Consider the following 7,406-nt stretch of genomic DNA (forward strand, 5'->3'; position numbering starts at 1 on the left):
GCGACTTGCAAACGGTTTTTATCATGGGATTGCTTTCAAGACTTAAAAAAGTAAGCGGTTTGGAGCGTGGACACGAGCCCAAACCCAAAGACTCCCCCATCGTGAAGGAGAACCGTGAACCGGCGTCTGCTGGTGCTCTTGAGACCGATGGAGGGAGAAAAAAGAAGAGCTTCTGGAAGTGGGCTGCCCTTCACTTTTCTTTCCTTAGAAAGGCAACATACGATGTGGCCAAAGCCGAGGAGAAATATGGGATAGAGGCAGAAACACCCTGGACAGATAGAGATGGTACAACCACATCAAATGTTGATAAATCACTAAATCTGCAGTTACAGGAACCTAAAAGAAAGGAAAAATAAAAACATTGATAACATTATCGCACCAAACATTTTAGAGCAACAGTAGAATTTGTCAAAAGTTTCCTTTTTATAGGACATCAATTCAAAACTGCTTCTAAATCTGTTAATAGACTGGAGTGTACACGTGCAATATGTACACCCGAAGACACACCCACCAGGGCTGATGAGGTGCCTGTGGGTGCTGTACAGGAGAGGAAGTCCCCTCACTTCTGAGGTCCAGCTCGTGCAGGACATCCTGGAGAAGGGTAAGAACAAGAAATCTGTGAGAATTAGAAAATGTTATTATAAAGCATTATATATATTTATATACTGTACAGTATAATATAAAATTGCATTTCATACTAACCTCAAATGTTTGTCTGTTAATAGGCCATATTCGCAACAAATATAAAATCGCCAGAAGCTGGGTGAAGGAGGATGTGGCAGTGTTTACGGAGGGATTCGCTGCATGGATGGACTTGAGGTATACATTTTCTTCACTTAAAAACAACACATCTGTTCAGGATTTATGACTGGAGTGATATCAGCTATCTGCATGTGCTAATTGTTCATCTTAATTTGTTTTGTTGATTAGGTGGCTGTGAAATGTTCAAAGAAGTTTCCAGACATGTCATCTATCCGAGTGGTGAGTAGACTGCGTTCCCTGTCTTAGTATTGTCTCTTAGTCACTGTTTTCAGTTTATTCATGTTAACCAAAGACAAACTGTTTTGATTTGTGAAGTCTTAAGGAAACCACTTCCGTCTAAGCATCATGTTTTCTTTCTTTTAGCCTGGTCAACCCAAACGTGTCCCCATGGAGGTTGGCCTGATGCTCATGGCCATTGATGGCCCCAGCTTTCCCAGATAATTGAGCTGCTTGACTGGGAGGACGACAAAGACCACTATGTAATGGTCATGGAGCGCCCCGTGCCTTGCGTGGACTTGTTCACTTTTCTCCATGACTATGGAGGAAGCCTTGATGAGGGGACGGCACGAAAGATCATGCGGCAGGTCATTAATGCGGCTAAAACTTGCTGCGCGCGTGGCGTCTTCCATCGGGATATAAAGTTGGAGAACGTCCTGGTGAACCAGGACACCTTAGAGGTCAAATTAATTGACTTTGGGTGCGGTGCGCTCATGAAGAGATCTGCCTTCAAAGTCTTCTGTGGTACGTGTAATGAAGTATTTTATTAATAGTCTCACAGAAACACATCTTACGTGCACTCAACATGCTGAGACAATTTATTAAACATCAGACATCCTTCCTGCAGGCACAAAGAGTACTGTCCACCCGAGGTCAGCATGAAGGGCAGGTACCACGCAAAACCCACTACAGTGTGGACGCTGGGGTTCATCCTCTATGAAATGCTGTGTGGGGAATGTCCTTCATCACACACGACCGTCACATGATCGCTGTGGACCTCTGGAGCAGACCTGGCTTGTCAAAAGGTGAGATCTTCATCAAACAACAACCGACTCTGTGTCGTATAAAAAGAGAGCAGGTGTAAAGTAAAAGGTACATGATCAAATGTCTTTTTGCAGAATGCTGCCAGATGATTTCGGATTGTCTGCAGCCTGATCCACAGAAGAGACTCAGACTGGATAAGATGCATCTCCATGAATGGTTTAAGGTACGGAGTCTTAAGACTAGCTAAGCGTTTTCTTGGTTTAGCTTGATCGTCAGTCGTCATTAACTTTAAAGTCAGCTTTTCTCTAAATGTGATGTATTTAGACAAATAATGCTGATTTATGTTATGTTTCAGGTCACGGAGTAACCTCCAAAAAGAACACAAAGAGCCAAAAAAATAAAAAAAAACTCCTCTCACAGCCGTCCTGTTGTTTTGAGTCTCTAGTCAGCTTTGTGTCTGGTGGTCTGTCAAGAGTGGTCTTTCCATCAGTCTACTTAGCAGCAATATCTGTGTCTGGTAGTATCATCTGCTTGGGGATCTGTAAATATATTCATTGTATATTCATAGTATTTATTATAAGGAATTGTGTAAGAAAATATGTAAAAAATTGTCAGTAAGAAAAAACTGTGAATATATAATAAAATGTTATGTTTACATTGTGCTGTTCCCTTGTAAAGTTTTATATTCCCCTACAGTATATTTAAATTCCCTACAGTCCTTTAGGCTTCTGTTAAAGTAATGTCTAAATCAGTGTCAAGTACCGTTCTTGAAGTGTCACCCCAACATTTCAGCCTGAATCTAAACAATTACATGAATACTTGTTTGGTCAAACAAACAAGGCAAATAAATGTCATTTACAAATATTAGCCTATATCAGATAGGGTTAAACTCGAACTAATTGTGTTTTATCATTTAACTTGCAAACTCGAAAATTATACATTATTGTATAAACTATCTAGGAGTTACAGAAAGTAAAGCCCACAATGTTTCTATTGCTGTCATTGATTTTGGATGAGCAGTTCAAAGACTGGTCATTTCAGCTGGAGAGTCTACTGTCTACTCACTATTCTTCAATGTCTGGTGTCTCTTCAGCAAGGTTATAGAGTGTAAATGAGCCTTTCAGCAGATGATTCAAACTAGATTCCATCTCAATTTCAAGACATAATTGCTACTGCTTTTTAGCCCTGATTTAACAAAAAACCTTCAGCAAACGCACAAACCATGTTCCCCCAGTGTTTGGATATGTCTACATTTTTAACAGTTCCTACAAAACCTACAGCCTGAAAGCCTGAAGCCTTATTTTCTTCCATCGGCAGATGAATCAAAGTCCGCTATATTGGATAGGAAGACAGCCTGCAGCTGCTCTCAGGTGTTTGACCTTGAATGTTTTGGTTTTGGCGTTAGCACAAGTAATACTGAAAGGTATAGCGATGAAGCTCAAAGGTTGCAAGCAAGGGTAGCAATAAAAGAACCATTCTTTTTTAGTGCACAGAAAAGAGGTGCTGTGGTCATTTTTTATTGTCCTTTTTTCTGGCCAGTGCCTCCTTCTTGCGTCTAATTAGAAAGTGGTCAGTCTTGTCCTGTCCCTGCCAATCAAAGATTGATTTGGAACAACTTGCTCTTGCTCAAGGTCAGTGGCATGTCTGGCATACTGTTTCAACATCACACGAGAGAGCATTTATACCTTTCGAGTTTTCCGAAGCTTTCTGAAGGTTATATATTTGCGGCAATAGGTGGCACCACTTGATCATTTAAAGTGAGCCACTGAATATTTTAGATTCAAATGATTTGGTAAAAAATGCTACTTCATTCAAGAAAGAAACATATTCGAGTGAGCGACTGATTCATTTACACAACTAATTTGTAAAAAAACAACAATACCAACTTTGTTTTTATATTGTTTTGTAAATTTGTGACTGATTCATCGAGTCTTTTCATGTGTTTTGAATTGAACTCATGATTTTCACTTTAACATTTTACACCAAACAAACTGTTAGTCTGTGAGTTATTGTTTTGGATTTTTTTAATTAATTTTTCTGAAGTATTTAGAAGTAAGTAACTCAACCATTCTTTCAAATGATTGGATCAGGAATGAAACACATGAGTCAATGAATTATTCCCTTAACTGATTCATGCAAAAACGTTGATTGATTCAAGGAAAAAACAAGTATGAGACACAAAGTCACTCAAGCAATTAATTAAAAACCCTGTTTCATTTGGAATGGAATTTTACAAGTGATTCTTTTATTTGCAGATAATTAGTGGTGAAAATTCAAAATAAAAGTGTTTGTTTAAATAATATATGTGTGTATATATATATATATATATATATATATATATATATATATATATATATATATATATATATATATATATATATATATATATATATAATATATTTGTATATATAAACTATATTTAAACACATGCATTTATATATTTATGATAGCATATGTTTATGAAATATATTTTTATATTTTATATAATAGAAATGTATATGTGTAAATATTTTCAAACCACATACTGTGTGTGTGTGTGTTGCCTAATAAATAAACACAATGACAATCATTTGACGGCACTATAATGCATGTAAGTGGAATCAGTGGATCCATGTCAAATAATAATAATAAAAAAATGTATCTAATAGTCTGTGAATGAGTAATGAGGATTTTGTAGTCTTGTTGGCAGCAGGTAACAGTCTGTATAAGTTAGTTATTAATTATTCTTTTAAATGATCTATCTAAAAAAAAGAGAATTTATTCAAAAACACTGACTGATTCAGAAACTAAACAAGCAACTCTCTTAGTTCATAAACAATGCTTGGAAATATCTTTCCCGGATGAACGTGTATGGGAAATGTAAGTTACTCAATAATAATTAGTTTATTCAGCTGCTGTATCAGCTATATCAAATCGCACTTCTTCTTAAATTTGCTGAATGTGTCCGCGCCAGGTATCGACGGCACCCGTGTGCTACAGCCCCAGCGGACACTACATGATCGACAGGGATTTCTTTCTCATCAACCACTCTGCTTTCAGCCTTAATTTACACCATAGAGAATCTCCGTGCCTCTTTTGAAGGAAATTAATTAATCGCCAGCAGATTGGCTCTTGTAATAAAGCAGCTGTGGTCTGGTTTCCCCCCAACGGACCAAAGGAACCAGTGATATGAAATACAGCCTCCCTCTTTGGGTCCACTTAGGACTGCTAATGAAAAGTCTAATAGAAACTAATGATATAGCCTTGGATACGGTCACTGCACGGCTGTATGTGTAGCCATTTGAGTGCTCTCTACATCTCGGTTATTTGTATCAGTTTGCAAAGATCGTACCTGGATTTAATTAATGGCCTTTGTAGCATTTGTGTACTCAGTGCCGTCTGGAGGGCTTGGGTTAATTTGACCCGACTGCTTGCTAAAACAGAACAAGGGAACAGGTCCCACAGGTATTGTTAACTACTGTCTATCGCTTTTCTGTGTCAAAACAAATGGCGGTTACGTGGTCAGATGAACAGATAGTCTAAGACTAGCATTAGAGGACAGGCAGCTCGTTGTTAGCAAATTCCCCTTCGCATTCATTCACAGAAGTGTTTGCATCTGAATGGCGTTCAAACAAGACCAGCATTAGAATTGATCTCCTCTCCAACCACCCGGCTTCATTTTCGCAGTTATTCTAGCTTATTTATGCCACTGTTTTGGTTTAATTAGTCTGTACCGATACACGGATGAATTTGATCAGCGTGTTTTATTGTTACCCGGGAACATTAGCAATGCGAAGAGCACAAATTTAGCCATATCTAATGAGGCCACTATCTTTTCATCCGATATTATGGACTTGTTTGGGCCTCTTGTTTTGTTGGCTGAATTGATTACACACTTTGTCTTGTATGCTGCAATTCACATTGACCGCTGTGCATATTGTCGCTGGTTGACCGATTTGGTAAACAGCACTTTAGCGTAGTGTGCATTTTTTAAACGTTTCAATATTTTCTCCTATCCTAGTTTAACATACAGAGACATTTTAGTGAGCTATTTGTATGTGCATTAGTGTTTTAAATAAATGCTGGTCTCTGTGATGATGTTCATTTTAGCCCTGACCAGCCCAACACGGGTACATTGACTCTACCAATGGAGCGCAACAGCACGGTTCCCCATTCTTTTCTTCTATTGGGGAACAGATTTATTTTATTTATTTTGCACACGATAACTGAGCTAATCGGTAGTGTATGCTTTGTTACCTAATGGTAACATCTAAATGAATCAGATTTATACAAGTCAGAAAAACATAATATTGCCGAATCAATGTAAAATTTAAAAAACAATTATTTTATTTATTCATACCATCACATCTAGCCTAAGACAGGATTAAGCAGTAGTTCAATTAGGATTTAAATCATTTTTATAAACACACCTTAGAACATTAATGGTGTGCATCTTAAGACAAAACAAACACTGAGATGTTTTAAAATCTTTCAGTTGAAACAGCTCAGATTTACATTTTAGTCATATATATATATATATTAATGTGGTTCACTTTCTAACTCTTTGGTTTGGTTCATGGCTTATGTATCTTTTTAACAAAGACTTAAAGCTCCTATAAGAAAAATGATTCGGGAACCAAGAACGCTTAAATAAAAAAAAAAAAGCAGGCAGGTATTTTATGGCATGAGGTCTATAGACTGACCAATGGCAGAAAGGGGAATGTTTAAGAAACCTGTTTAAAAACAGTCATTGGTTGGATTTGAAAAGCATATATGAGTGTACTGCTCTTTCTGTTTCTGCCATATAAAAATATATAAAGGTGGAAATAATAGATGTAGCATGAAGTTGTGATTTCATTATTTTTTCGGTTCTGTTTGGTGATGGTAGGGGCACAGAAATGACATGCTTCAATTACACGCACTTTAATTGTGTTTTGTATGGCCTATTCTTTGTCGAGGACTTTCATTTTATAAAAAACAAACAAACAAGAAGTGAAAGCAAATAACTTTTTGGGGTTCAATTTTACTCTTGGCAAGACAGTTGGTTGTAAAATGCCTCAGTCTGGATTGAATTGGCTGTGTGACATCAGGTTTTGATCTGTCCCTGAGCCCGAGCCTGCCTTTGATCCGTGCTTGTCAGATCCAGAGAGTTAAATGTGACCGGGAGAGTGCACCTGCGACCTGGCTGGGAAGATTATTCTGTGTCAATATTCATTAACCCCGGGCCATTTCCATCAGTGTGCTCACGGCTGTAAGTGTGAGAATTTATCTACAGGCAACACGGCCACGCGGCTCCTCATTTCATTTTCATATTTAAATGCCTGTTCTCTTGAACGCACCCTGTTGGCACTTTTAAATAGCTGTGTCCTACTCTGCTGGTTCTGAATAGAGGAAAAACAAAACGCGAATGCATGTGTTTGCTCTCCGATACCAAATGAACATTCTGACTCAGTTGCCGCGTTTGCAATGGGAGTACATTTGGCCCGCTCATATTAGGCAATTATTTATGAAATAATTAGAAAAAAAAACTCATTCAATAATGAAAATTCTGTCATTGTTCATCCTTCATGTCATTCTCTACTGTACAGTTTGAATGGGGAAAAACTGTGATGCTAAAAAAACTAACGAAAGAACTTTATTTGGCTAATGGTAAATTCCTTTACTACAATATAAAGTGAAAAACA

The sequence above is a fragment of the Puntigrus tetrazona genome, chromosome 3, assembly GCF_018831695.1.
Source record: "Puntigrus tetrazona isolate hp1 chromosome 3, ASM1883169v1, whole genome shotgun sequence".
NCBI lineage: Eukaryota > Metazoa > Chordata > Actinopteri > Cypriniformes > Cyprinidae > Puntigrus > Puntigrus tetrazona.